This window comes from Ceratotherium simum, unplaced genomic scaffold, assembly GCF_057802395.1.
Source record: "Ceratotherium simum simum isolate JZ-2026a unplaced genomic scaffold, ASM5780239v1 HiC_scaffold_47, whole genome shotgun sequence".
In the NCBI taxonomy this organism is placed as follows: domain Eukaryota; kingdom Metazoa; phylum Chordata; class Mammalia; order Perissodactyla; family Rhinocerotidae; genus Ceratotherium; species Ceratotherium simum.
Genome location: NW_028261263.1, coordinates 173463 through 186100, shown reverse-complemented (window position 1 = coordinate 186100; position 12638 = coordinate 173463). Strand labels below are relative to the sequence as shown.

Sequence of the window (12638 nt, the reverse complement as noted above, 5' to 3'; positions counted from 1 at the left end):
ATCATCTTGACAGAGTAAGATTCTCAAAATAGAAAAAGTTCATATGGTTCCAAATTGGAAGAATGCACCTCAATATGGATTCATTTAAGGTTTTTCTCATGATTTGACTGGAGTTAAACATTTTTGCCAGGCATACTACACAGGTGATTTTTGCGTCCTCTGTACAGAACATGATGTCGGTTTCTTCCATTATTGGTGAAATATGGCTTGATCATTTCTCCAAGGTGTCATCTCTCAGATTTACTCACTGCACAAGTTCTTTTTAGTAAGTAATCTGTGGGGGAAAGTTTATGAGGACATAATATTGTGTTCATAAATCCACTAATTATTAGCTTCCATTGATTCTTTCTGTCATTACTATGATAGGTGAAAAAGAATAAATTTTAATTTCTATAATTTTTTCGACATGTTAGTTGATATTTGTCCATAAAGTAGAGCTTTTCCTTTTCCTCACTTTGTAATTACTATTATTTAATAGCAATATACATATTAGGTTCCTTTCTTATTGCAGTGTGTTATGTTCTTATTCAGATTGATAGCCAAGCCATTCCCCATTTGGCCAGTGGGAGCCTATTCATGCATGCTCCAGGATCCTTTTGATATGTACCTATAATTTTTAAAAGAAATTCCTTACTTTCTGTAACAAGAAGACTTTCTAGTCTTACCTTGTACTTTCCTTGCCTTAGCCCCGGAATCAATATTTCTCCAAGGGACCCGCGTTTTTTTCTATCCATTTCCAAGCCATTGCCACTCACCCCCCTGCAGGTAGTCATTTCATTGGTTTCAGGTTTTCACTTCCTGTGCTTATTTTTTCAAAATTAAAGCAATATATACTAAATATTCCTTCTCATTCTTTCTTATCCAAAAAAGGAGTGCATTATAGGTACTTTATTGAACTTAATTTTTTTTTCCACTAAAGAGCTTGTCCTGAAAATCACTGCATATGAGTTCATAGAAATTTTCTTCATATTTTGGTTTAAAACTGCATAGAACTTCATTTTGTGGTGAACAGTCATTTATTCAGTCAATCTCCTGTATATGGGCTACATTTTTTAATTGTATTTTTGTAAGTGTATCTTAACAGTAAATTCCTAAATTTGAAGTTTTGTTAGATACTGCCAAATTCTTCCCAGAGAGCTGAATCTATGTTGTATTTATATCAGCAATATATGAAAGTACTTGTTTCCAAAGCCTTCAAACAAAGTGTTCTCAAACTTTTGTGTTTTATAAATCTGATAAAGAATATATGGAATCTTAGTATAGGTGAGATAAATATGAATTTCTCTTATCATGAGTGAAGTTAAATGTCTTTTCATATGTTTAAAGGTCATTTGTATGTCTCTTGTGTCTCTTTTTGTAAGCCATTTATATCTTTTGCCTTTATTTTTATTTGGTTTTGGTATTTTCCCCTGTAATTTAAAATGTTCTTTAAATACTTAGAATGATCACTTTTTACCTGTGATATATACAAATAATTTCCTTTCTATGTATCAATTTTATTTCCATGTTTTTTTGGGGGGATGTCATACAGAATTTTTTTTCAATATTTCCTTTCATTGCATCAGGATTTTGAGTTATAGGTAGACTTTTTTTCACCCAGTTTATAAAGGAATACCATGTATTTTTCCCTGGTAATTGCATAGATTTAATTTGTGTATTTAGATCACTGATTCATTTGGGGTTTCTTTTTCTTTTCCAATTCTCGTGCCTCTAATTGTTTCTTCTAATCTAATTTCATGGGCAATACCTCTAATTTATTGTTAAATAATAGTGGAGATAGAAAGTATTCATGCTTTATTCTTGAACTTGATGGGTATATCTCTTTTTCTTCCACATTGAGATGCTGGCTTTAGGGCTGAGTATATAATGTTATATGTATGTGTGTATATTTCTATATTATTGAATAAATTTTAATCAGAAACGGGTGTTGGATTTTATCACGGGCTTTTTAGCATCTATGGAGATAATTATGTATTTTTCTTTTATATCTATCAATATAGTGAGTTTTACAAATGAATTTCTATCTTTAGATTTATTAAATAAACTTCAATTAATGATGCTATATCTTTTCTTAATGTAGTATTAGATTTTGTTTGCTAATGTTTTATTTAAGATTTTTAGATTGATGTTAAGAAACAAAATTGGTATGTGCTAAATTTTTTCAGTTTAGGAATCAATGCTATTCTTGCTTTCTAAAAATATTTTAAAGTGTTCCTTAATTTTCTACGTTCTGTAACAATTTATACAGCATTGGAATTATCTAATCTTTGAAGTTTTGATAGAATTCTCTATGGAATCATCTGAATGTGATGCTTTTTTATTGGGTAGTTCTTTAATAACTCTCTCACTCTTTCTGTGTCTCTTTCTGTCTTTCTGCCTTTCCATTCTCTCTCTTTCTCTCTTTGTCATATGCAAATCATCTGTTTAAACTTTTTGTCTCTATTATAATCAAATTTGATAAATTATATTTTTCTGAGATATTATCTATTTCATCTAAGTTTTGGCATTTATTTGCATAAAGTTTTGCACAGTATTCTCATAATATTTTAAATCCTTCTGTTTCAATTGCTGTTTTATCCTTGTTCTCACCCTTGTTCTTCAACCATTGTTACCACCTCTGTTTTAATCTTAGACCTACAGTTAAATATATTTAGTGCTGAAAATCAGTCCTTTTGCTCAAGTTTCTTCAATCACGTCTTGAGTGGAGTAAGCTTGTCCTGTAATTGATTTTGCAGGAAGGACTCATACAGTATTCCTGGAGTTCTTACAGGATTAAACAGTTTCTATAGACTCGACACTTGAAAAACAGTTTTGCTGATTTAACACCCGTGGCTCACACTTTCTTTCCTTGAGTTATTGGAACAAAGGTCCCACCTTTGTCTTGGTTTCAACGTCCTTGTCTAGAATTTTGATGTCATCAGATTTTCTTTCATTGATATGTGACTTTGTCTTTTTGCGCGAATATTCCAAGGATAATTTTCTTTATGCTTAAAGAAAGATATTGAAGCTAAACATTAAAGGGCATATTTCTTTCAGTATATGGTGATCTCTTCAATTACATAGCTTCGGGACTTCTTTGTTTCTGAATTTTTTTGAATTATGGTTTAAAATATTTTCAATTATTTTATTTTAGTCTTTAACATCTCCAACTATGCCTGTCTTTTATCTTCTTTGCCTATATTGATCAATTTCTCTCTGAACATTTTGTTTCTTTCATTATTTCAATTTTGGTTTGTCTTAGTTGTTAGAATGCCTTTCCTAAATCTTCCTTATTAACTTTGAAGTTTAAGCTTTTCTCTCTTGGACACTCTGTAATGTAGCTAATATTAACACATGTTAATATTTATCTTAATATTGAAAACTTATTTTCAGAGTGAATGAACTTAGATGTCCATTTCTGTTCTAAATTTTGGAATTTATAATTCAAAGTTTTTTAATGCAAGTTTTTACTTAAGCTTGTTTAATTCAGTTTGGAGTGTTGTGTTAAAGGTTTTACTTTAATTATTTAGTTAATTAATTAATTTCCTTGTTAGCTCTTTTATTAGAGAGAATTTTTATCAGTTGAGATGTTTTGATTCTCCTTTTCTTGTTTTCTTTTTATATTAGGTCCATATGGAAGTACTCTGCAATTTTTAGTTGATTCAGTATTTGAAAAAAATTATTCTGGATTGGCAATAACAAATGTCTACATACAAGACTTTCAGATGGCTAATTAGGTTTCTCTGTTCAAGAGTTCTCTCTTCTGTTAATATTTTGAAGTGCAGTTTATTTAATGGATACTACTCTTTTCAGGGAAAGAGGCTTTGATTTGTCTTCTCTTTTTATCATGTCTTTTTTTCTTCCTTTGGAAAAATAAATTTTCTTTTTCTTTTACATCTTGCCCTTCACAATGAAGTCTCAAATGTGTGCCTCCTGCTTCCCTATGTGCTTTTCTCCCTCAGAAGTAGTGATACAAAATGAAAGGAGTAAAATAAAAATTATACAAGGAAAGAAAAAGATAAGCAAAAACTGTTTAAAATACTTAAGAGAATACGCTACTTGGATAAAATTGATAGAATGATGAGTTTCAAATAACAGAGGACACAACTTAACACTGGCTTAAATATAGGTTGGATTTATTATCTCTCATTACAAAAAGGCCAAGTTGGGTTAATTCCGTGACTTATTGTTCTCAAAGGCACAGGTTACTTTACCCTTCACGTTGTCATATTGAATTTTGTTTTCACATTTGCCGTCTTATGGTCTAAATCACTTGGACAAGAATGTTCTTCTGTAAGAAATAGCAAAGGCCAGAAGAATGTCATTTTCTTGAGGGAGTAAGGTAAACTTTCTCAGAACCTTAACTTCCCCCACTGCCGCAAACCTGGTATTTTTCCTTCATGTCTCCTTGTCCAGATTTCATAAAATTATATATAAGTTTACCAAGATTTATTTTTAGATAAATAAATATTTTCTTGTCCTGGACCACCAGGTATTTAAACTCTGTGTTCTTTTAAAAAACACAAAAGGGGTATGAGACGATTGTTGATTAAACCACCAATTGTGTCTGACACAGATAATAAACATAACAAATTCCACTAAAACATAAGTGTATTTAATGGGAGATAAAATAATAAGAATATCCTAAGAATATGAAGGATAATAATCTTGAAAATATCTTAGAGTAAGATAAAAATTATAGGATCATCTTAGAACAAGTATCTGAAAGATAATAATCTTAGAACATTCAGTAGAGTTCTTAATGATTTTTCTCTCTAGATTAGAGTAACTGTAGGACGTCTTTGGGAAGAAAGTCACAGCACAGAGAACTTAGCTCTCTAATTATTTCTAAAGATTCAACTCCTAAAATTTGAGATCTTACATTTGTGGACAGGCAATATCAATTACCAGTTAATGCTGATCCTTCTGGTTCTACAGACTTACAAAGCTGGTACCAAATTCTCCCCTTACGAAACATAGTGCCCAAGAAAGTATTAAAAATTATTTAACTGTATTCTTATTAGGGATCATATGAAGAGGCAAAGGAATTGAGCATTATTTTCTCCCCACTTCTCTTCCTCTTTTGGGAGAACTTGTCCATTAGAAATTGTGCCTCCTTAGCCTTGATGACTGGGCCAGACGGGGTAATATGCAGCATGTTGACTGTACTTAATAATACTGTATTGCATATTTGAAAGTTGCTAATAAAGAACTTACAAGTCCGCACTACAAGAAAAAAAATTTGTAACTATGTATAATAATGGTTGTTAACTAGACTTATTGTGGTGATCATTTTGCAATATATACAAATATCAAACCACTGTGTTGTACACCTGAAACTAATATAATGTTATATGTCAATTATACCTCAATAAAAAAAAGAACACAATAACACAAAACAACATAAGAAAATGTAAGGTACAACATTCCATTAAGAAGAAAGGATGCAAAGTGAAATAAGTCAGAGGGAGAAGGTCAAATACCATATGATTTCCTTCATTAAGTAGTAGATAATAACAACAATAAACAAACACATAGGGACAGAGATTGGATTGGTGGTTACCAGAGGGGAAGGGGGGAGGGAGGAGGGTGAAAGGGATAATTCGGTACATGTGTGTGGTGATGGGTTGTAATTAGTATTTTGGTGGTGAACATGATGTAGTCCACGCAGAAATAGAAGTACAATGATGTACACCTGAAATTTTTACAATGTTATAAACCAATGTTACTGCAATAAACAAAAAATTAAAAAAAGAAGAAAGGAAAATGAACTTATTTCCTCGTTTATGTAAAAAAATGCAGAAAGCTAAATATGACCACTATTTCCATGATAAATTTATTGTGGGAAATATCAAATTATACAATGATTTACACATTCTAATCTAAATTATTTTAGAAGTATTGGTGATCTATTATACTGAACCTTATTTACGTAAACACTATTTTGGCCATTATACAAATTATTTTTCAAGAAATCAACTTTTGAATACATACTATGTGTCAGGCACTGTGCTAAATTGCTCTGCATAGCTCCCTATTAAATAACTGCTAGTATTAATACTTTGTACAGGTGAGGAAACTGTGGCTTATGGAGTTTAAATAACTTCACCACTATAACACAGTTAGTGAATGGTATAGATGGGTTCTGAACCCATGTAATGGTCTTTTTTTTTAAATTTTCTTCCATGTGCACTTAATATGCACTTTGTCATCCATGTGTATTAGTCAGGATTCTCTAGAGAAATAGAACCATAGAATATATATAAACTTATAGAAGTGGAGATTTATTGTAGGAATTGGCTCACAAGGTTATGGAGGTTGAGCAGTCCCACAATATGCCATCTGCAAGCTGGAGAACAAGAAAAACCAGTGATATAATTTAGTCAAAGTCTGAAGGGCTGACAACCAGGACCTCTGATGTCCAAGTGCAGAAAAAGATGGACATCCCAGGTCTGGAGGAGACAGTGGATTCAGCCTTTCTTTCCTTTTTGTTCTATTGAGCCCTCAACAGATTAGATGATGCCCACCTACACTATTGAGGGTGGCTTTGTTTACGTAGACTATGGAATCAAATGCTAATCTCTTCCAGAAACATCCTCACAGACACACCCAGAAATAATGCTTCACAGTCTATATGGGCACCCCTGAGGCCAGTCAAGCTGACACCTAAAATTAACCATCACATCACGGCTTTATCAAACCAAGACGAACAGAGATATCACAATGTGACCTATGTCATTTAGATTTTCCAGAACACATGTTAAAGAAAGTAAATACAAACAGATGAAACTGGATTTTATAACATTTTTATTTAACCCAAGAAATCTAAATATTATCATTTCAAAAGGTAGTCCACATCAGTACAAAGAACAAGATACTCAGGTTTTCTGCTCCCTCAGTCTTACTGGTGAATTTTAATGAATACTGGCTCCTCATATAACTTAATATGATCCAATTTATAATTTTCTCTTATCTATTTTAGCTTTATTGTATCAAAAGGAAATCATTTTCTCCTTATTGTCAAACTGCTCTGCTATCTCTTTTTTAAAAAATTAAAGCTATATATTGTGTTTATGTTAGAAATGAAATTAAGAATTTAAGTAATAAAGAAGGAATTGATTCCAGCAAAAGGCTGGTTTACTAAAACGGAAGACAGTTCAAGAGCAAATCTTCCAAGAAAACCACTGGGTCAATGACATTGGAAAATTCAGGGTAGAATTAGAATACACAAGGGATGTGATTAAAAGGGGAGTAGTGAGAATGTGGAGAGGAATGGATATCAGAAGTGAAAATACACAAGCATGTTTCAAGTTGATGAAAGACATCAATCCACAGATTCAATTAATTCAACATTCCCTAAGCAGAGTGCATACAGAGGAAATATTAATGAACTAAACTATGGTCTAAAAACCAAAGTTAATGTAAAGGATTTTAGGGACTATAGATGCCAAATAAGCAAGAAAAAGGCCAATTGGTGATTTCTAACCATAAATAAAATAAGATGGACATCAACAGAGCAGCATTTTTTAAATGCTAAAAGAAATCTCATGTCAAACCAGAATTCTACATCCAGCAGCAACAGTGCCCCAAATAAAGATGTCCTAGAACTTCCAATACTATGTTAAATAGGAGTGGTGACAGTGGGCATCCTTGTCTGGTTCGTGTTCTTAGAGGGATAGCTTTCAGTTTTTCACCATTGAGGATGATATTAGCTGTGGGTTTCTCATATATGGTCTTTATTATGTTGAGGTACTTTCCTTCTATACCCATTTTATTCAGAGTTTTATCATAAATGGATGCTGGATCTTGTCAACTGCTTTCTCTGCATCTATTGAGATGATCATGTGATTTTTGTTCTTCATTTTATTAATGTGGTGTATTACGTTGATTGATTCAGCCATAAGAAACGACGAAATCCAGCCATTTGTGACAACGTGGATGGACATTGAGGGTATAATGCAAAGTGAAATAAGTCAGAGGGAGAAGGTCAAATACCGTATGATTTCCTTCATTAAGTAGTAGATAATAACAACAATAAACAAATACATAGGGACAGAGATTGGATTGGTGGTTACCAGAGGGGAAGGGGGGAGGGAGGAGGGCGAAAGGGATAATTCGGTACATGTGTGTGGTGATGGGTTGTCATTAGTATTTTGGTGGTGAACATGATGTAGTCCATGCAGAAATAGAAGTACAATGATGTACACCTGAAATTTTTACAATGTTATAAACCAATGTTACTGCAATAAACAAAAAATTAAAAAAAAAAAAAAAAAGATGTCCTAGAAAAACTTAAAGTGAAACTTTTCATTGTTAGCAGGCTTGAATTAAATGAAATACTGGTGTGAGTTATCATACCCAAAGGAATATAATCTCAGGTAGAAAACCAGGAATGGAGGAAGGACTGAAGAGGAAAGGAAAGGATAATTTATAAATAAATGTAAATGAATTTTATTTTGTGAAGTAATTCTAGAAATCTCTCATGGAGATTAAAATATATGTAGAATAAAATGCATGAAAACAGTAATACAAATGTCAGGACGCTTAAAAACAGAATTGAAAGTGTTGAAGGTATTAGCATTTGGGGGAGGTGGTAAAAGTAATTATTCATATTAGACTGTATTAAGGATTCAGGATTTAGCCATTAGTGCAATTAAACAAAGATTTCTATATGATTCCAACTAATAAGTTTATAGAGGAAATAATGGAATAATAAAAGAGTTAAATCAACATCAGTGAAGTAAAGGGAGTAAAGGAACATTTAATTATTCAGGTCAAAGGGAAGGGAAAGAGTAAGACGGTTGAAATGATTACAAGTTTACTGGAAATTACATGAGATGTAAATGCACAAAATACTAATTTCTTGTTAATGGCTGTGTAATGTATTCTAGAGACTTGTTAATAAATATTTTGGACATTCTTTTATTGATAAACGTTTACACAGTCTCTATTTGTTCCTATTAAAACATAAGTTGTATGGACATTTTTGTACATATAAACTTTCATTCCTATTTTTACAGAAAATATCAATAGTGGAAGAAAAAGGAAATATTAAAATGTTGATAGAAACTGCAAATACCACCTCCCCACACAACTGTATTAAATTTTTTCATCTACCAACAGTATCTGACAGTGTCAATAACCCCACATTTTTGTGTTTAGGTATAAAGCTTTAGGAATCGCTCAAATCCCATTGATAAGAGACAGGAAGTCTCCTCTGGATTATCCACTGATTGGATTATCCACTCCCTTCCTCCATAAAAGGGGAATCAGAGGCAGAACTCACTGCATTTTCCAGCAATCCACTGGCTGTCTGCACATCAGGAGTGGGGTCAGCAGGACAACTCTGCAGCCCTGGAGGAAACTGCATCGACCTGTTTTCCAAGCCAGCCTATTCTGGTGAGTGTGGAATCCATACGGACAGCAAGAGTGTCCATTTGTACACTTTGTCCTTCTGTGAAACCTCTTTAAGTTCCCAGAGAGAAGCTCTTAAAACAAGAAGATATCTTATTATTAAAGTTGTTTCCTAGGTGTTAATGTTTGTTAAGTCATGTTCAAGTTATTGTACTTTTTTCTATGTGAAGTTTTCTGGGATAACAGGCTAGATGCTTTTGTTTTATTTTTAACCAACAGCATCACTAGGAAGTGGTGTAGTATTCGGCCCTGCACTGTTTAAGTTGTTCCCCTCTCTGGAAAATTCTTTACCCACAATGCGCTTGGTCTTTTTGAAGAAAAATTCAGTTCGGTGCTCAAATATCACCTCATCAGTTAGTCCTTCCCTAATCTCTTCATCATCAATAATTACGTAGTTAATTTCTTTCTCCCTTCATCTGTCCTTACCACTTTTCCTCTATCCCTCCCTCTTTATCTGTCTCTGTCTTGGCCTTACTGTTTATCACAGCACTTAATTACACCTAACACTATAATAGAGATTCCTCAGTCTGTTTATTAACTCTCCTTTCACCAAGATTTAAAATAAAGAGGGGCAGTGACTTTGTTAAGTTCTGGATCACAGGTTTTAGTACATAACTTGGCATACAATAGGTGCTCAATAAATGGGAGGATCAACTAATTTTTCCTCCAAACTGGGACATGCTGGGACATGAACAGGAGAATATTTGAATGAAGATGGGATGTGGGAGTGCAAGTGAAGTGAGCACCTAAGGGTTGAGAGGTAATATGATTTCATTGGAGACGAGGCATTAAAGGAGCTAGGAAAATGAGGTGATTGTGTCCTAAAGCAGAGTAAAAGAGAGACACTGAAAACCTAAATCTTGGGATACAAAGATACCTGTGATCTGTGGATCCACGTGATGGTGGGTCAGGGGTACCAGCATGTGTTTAGTTGACTGTGACAAGGATGGGAAGGGGGGACATCCTCAGAGGAGGACCGTAGAGGAAAACGGTCTGGAGGTGGCACTGGGTAATGATCAGAGCTTTCTGTCCTTGACTCATATCAGCTTGATGTCCCAGGACCTACTTCTCAATGTGAGGGGCCTGTGCCAGCAGCACCAGCATCATCCAGGAACACCTAGACGTGCAAATTCTTGGCCCCACCCTGGACCTACTTGGGTTGAGGTCCAGAAATCTGAATTTTAACAACCCTCCAGATGATTGTGATGCACAGGCCAATCTGAAATACATTTCCCCAGGGAGAGAGGAGGGTGGAAGATCCAAATGAGCTGAGAATGTTCTTCATCTTATTCAAATTGCACATTTCATTTTGTTTTCAAAGGGGAAGCTCAAAAGAAATATGATGCCCCAGACTTCAGAGAAGAAAAGATAAGTCCATTTAACTAAGACCAAGCAGAGACATCAGGAAAGGTCTGCACTTCCTACAAGACTCACCAGCTGCATTTTCCAGAGGCCAGTCACAAGGATACCTTCCCATCCTGGCAATGAAGTCAGGTATAGTCAACGGGAGGAGACCTTGCAGAAGCCCCAGCAACTCTGTGCACACAGGAGACTGCAGGGACTCCAGGCCTGCAGCAGTGAAGGAGAACTTGTAAGTACTTTTGATATCACAAATACCTTAAAAATAATTACACCTCCTAGTCCAGGTGAATCCCTGGGCTGTGTTGGTGCTGGGTCTCTACACACCAGCCCCGAGCCCACCGCTGCACAGTCTTCAGATGGGGCAGAGATGATCCCAGGAGCGGGTATCTGTCTCTCACAGCCACTCTGCAGACAGCCGGTAACTTATGGAGACATCTGCAGACAGAGTCTGGAAAGTGAAAAAAGCAAGGGTGAGGCCCTGAGGGCAGACAGGTTTGTCAGGGAGGCAGAGAGAGCAAGGAGCCAAGAAGGATGTTCTGAGACCTGATGGAAAACAGGAGAAGGTCCTGCTGAAGAAGCCGAGTGGTGTGGCCCTGGGGAAGCGGTTCCCCATGAGCAGCCCTCAGTTTCACTCCCTCATTTAATGTTACTCCTGCTTCTTCTGGACTATTATGCTTGGTTGTGTTAAAATTATACTTTCTTAAACTCTTGAGAGACAAAAATGAAGAGTAGATGGTCTTGTTGGGGAGAGGGAGGGTTTCGCGTGACAAGAAAGAAGATCTGTTTGTCCTGGTACACTGCAGTTTCTCTTTACCATGATTTTTATTCACTTTTATATTAAATTCTTCCGAGGTAATTTAGCCTAAGGTATTATTTAGTATTTTTAGTATAATATTTTCTTATAATTCTTATACTCAGGAAAGGATGATACCCACTGTAAACAGCTCATTTTTTAATGTTAAATTAATTTGATTCCATAAAAATCTTATTTTATTACGCTTGCTTTTATATCTCATTCTAACATAAGTTGCATGCTTTTTTTTTTATTTTTGCCAAATGCTAATTCAGACATAAGACATTTTTACTCACCCCCAGCGGCTTCCCCACGGGCTGGGTCCGCGGGCTCAGCGCGGGTCAGAGGCTGCACCTGGGTCAGTCCTCGCGGACATCGGCGCCAGCGCCCCCGCGCCCATCACGTCCGGAGGATGCAGGCGCGGGGACACGCGCGTCCTCGTCGTGGGCGGAGGACACGCCGCTGTCCGGCCAGAGCGCCCCGCGCCGTGGGCAGCGGCGGGGCCGGAGGAGCGGGGAGGAGGGCAGCGGGGACCGGGTCCACGACCCTCCGTGGGGGCGCTCGGGGCGGCTCGGGCGCGTCGAAGGCTCCGGGCTCCACGTCCACGGCCCCATCCAGCGCGGTCGCCTTCACTCTCCGCCGTCCTCGCCTCCGCTTCCTTCTGCGGCGCCAACCGCCTGTTCTCGCTTCACCGACCACGACCTGTCAGCTCTTCCCAGCGGCCCCTGGGCTCGGCTCTCTCCGCCGCCTCTCGCCGCTTTTCGGCTGGGCTCGGCTCCTCCAACCAGGCTTAGGGCCCTTCCGCCTGGCCTCCGCTGTGTCTTCACATCTTCGGCTCTTTCCGTTTATCTTCATCTCTCTCCACCTGGTTTCGGCTCCCTCAGCCTCTTCCCACAGCTCTACGGCTCAGCGGTTCGGGTTGGTCTCTCCGTCTGGTTTCAGCTTTCTCCGATTTTACTGCCACAGTTCGGCTCTTTCCGTCTCTCCCTGCCAAGTCCCGGGCTCCGCTGGTGGTTCAAGTTCACCCCCTTTTCACTGTGCTATAGGAGTGTCACTTTCTCTACATCCTAATAGATCAACATATTAAACA

The 12638-nt window shown here is 36.5% G+C and overlaps 1 pseudogene across 1 annotated transcript; it reads left to right on the top strand.

Moving 5' to 3' along the window:
* The first annotated feature begins 5105 nt into the window (after positions 1–5105).
* LOC147911211 (methyl-CpG-binding domain protein 3-like 2B pseudogene) lies at positions 5106–11883 on the top strand (annotated as a pseudogene). The gene is made up of 3 exons (XR_015551411.1): positions 5106–5123; positions 9244–9378; positions 10715–11883. The product of XR_015551411.1 is annotated as a methyl-CpG-binding domain protein 3-like 2B pseudogene (transcript).
* The last annotated feature ends 755 nt before the right edge of the window (positions 11884–12638 follow it).